Consider the following 2462-nt stretch of genomic DNA (forward strand, 5'->3'; position numbering starts at 1 on the left):
CTGCCCTGTCAGAAAGAGCGGCGCGCGGAACGCCATTGGGTGGGCAGCTCTAGAGGGCGTGGCCAAGCAGCCGGGGGAGGGGCGGCGGCGGGAGCGCGGGCGGTGCCTGAGGCGATTTGGGCGGGAGAGCTGACAGGCGGTGGCCACCGCCGTCCAAGCTGCTGCTGAAGGCCGGGAAAACCCAAACTTGGTACAGCAAGGTAGAGACTTGAGGGGCAGCTAACGATCAAGAAAGTAATGGGGAAGTCCACCTGGTGGGCGCTCAAGAAAACACAGATCAAGGTACACAGCAGCCTTCTGTGTCACCCCAGACTGCTGAGCATAAAAAGCCGTTCCTTGTGTGGCCGTGCTTAAATGCTAATTTTCAATTAAAAATTCCAGTCATGAATACAGAAGGTCGTGCTTGAGCTTAAGGAATTCTGTTTTCACGGCTAGCTGTTTTAATTATCTGCAGAAGATTTAAAGACTAAAGCACAATCTGTCTTTCTAGTGAAACATTTATGCATTTCAGTTTGCCAAGTAAGTGCCAGTTATTGTACTCCTGGTAATACTCAGGCGTTGTGTTTGTCTTCAGTCGTATGACAAATGTAATCCAAATACTTGATTTACGTAAGTAAATTCTGCTCATCTGGCTCAAGCTGCCAGTTTTGAGCTGGCAGAGCTGGCAGCGCCAGTGCAGGCTCAGCATGTGGACACGTGTGGAAGGGAAAGCTTTCAGCAAGAAAAGCACAAACTTGAGGAGTTTTAAGTCATGTTCATGACTGGATGAGAGGCCTCGCTCCTGATGACTCACTGAAAGCTTCCATTGTTTCCAATGAGTGTGGATCAAGCCAACCTCGAATCTGCTGTTCTCCATAGCGCAAACTGCTGTGCTGTTTTTTCATCTATCTCAAAGTAATTTTAGTCTTACCACTAGCATATTCTCTAAAGTATTATTTTTTTTCTGCTACGTGCATTTGTACATAACAGTGGGAACTCATTTAATACTCAATCCCTGTGGCATGAACTCTTTCCTCATCTCTAACTTGGACAAAATGCTGATTTTGCAGCATATCTGTTCCCCTGAGGTACTGCAGAGAGTTCTCCAAATGTTCTGCTCATTCTGCTACCCCTTTCTGCACTTTTGTAAGCAGTCTTTGCCAGGAATGGATGACTACACCATTATTCATCCTCATGCTCCCTCTGAAACTTTGTGCAATATCCTGTGGTGGTCAATTTTGGCAATAAATTTCATGAATGATATGTAGATACGTTTTCACAGGATATCAATGATCATTATTATAAGTGAAGCGCTTGAATGTCAAACTCAGATGTTTGGAGAGTGTTTTGTTACCATCGCGGCCGCCCAGCTCGGTGAAGATGAGTGTCTCCGGGCAGCGCGGGAGGAAGATTGAAATTTGGTAACCTGTGACAGAAGGAGATACTGACAGTATTGTAGGAAAAAGTTTCTCTGAATGTCACAGTGTTGCATTTCACATCATTCATTCCTCCCATTCATTTGCACCAGGGCTTTGCATCTGCCAAAAACCAGAGAATTAGTGCTGGATTCACAATGTGCAGCACACATCAGTCATTCTAGGCTTGGCTCTTGCAATTCCAGTTCTATTTCCCCTGACTAGTTCCGATGTTTGACATTATTCATAGGATCTTGTCAAAAATACAGTGTGTTATTCCTACACTGCATACAGCAAGTGGCAAGATTGGGACCTAAAATTATTTCAGGGCATGTTTAATTTATCTCTAAAGACTCATCCAGAGCACCTCTTAAAAAACAGCATGAAAAAAAAAAACACTTTAAAAGTGTGCAGTCACACCTGAAGGCAAAAATACTGAAAAACTTAACCAGCAAAAATACATTTGGGCTTTGGTTTAAATTCCCCTGTAAGTGGATCCATGCCAGCAAACTACTCGTATGTACAAAATCTCCACAGATGCCCTGAGCGTGTGCCCGGGCATAAAGACTCTCTTGCTCTGCCCTGGCAGAGCCCGGGCCTGCGAACCCTACCACAGTGCCAGCCGCTGTGTGCGACCCTTGCCACCCTGCGGAATGACTTCTTCGCCCCCCGTGACATTTGCCTGCAGCCATCTGCTAGCCTTCCTCCTCTTTCGGAGCAGGGCATCACCTTTCCCTCCTCTGTCCTGCTACCGTACAAGTCAGCTGTGGACACAGGTGCTGCACTCGCTCTGGGGCACAGAGACACACTGTTGTGGCCCTGCCGTGAACCCACCTCGGTGCTGGACTCCATCAACGTGGGACCCCGAGTCCCCACCACGCGTTGGGTGTGACTTCTGACCCCTCAGACGCGTGGCTGTCATCCCCAGAGGGCGAAGCCGTGGGCAGAAGAGGTTGATACCGGGAGGAATCCGGCTGCTGAAGCAACTCGGGGAGCGAAGAGCACCCGCCTTAAGTGCGACCCCTCTCCCCCAGCGCGGGGAGCGCACACGGAAAGCCCCCGCTGAGC

The sequence above is a fragment of the Vanellus vanellus genome (genome assembly GCF_965231255.1).
Source record: "Vanellus vanellus genome assembly, chromosome: 16".
Taxonomy (NCBI): Eukaryota; Metazoa; Chordata; class Aves; order Charadriiformes; family Charadriidae; genus Vanellus; species Vanellus vanellus.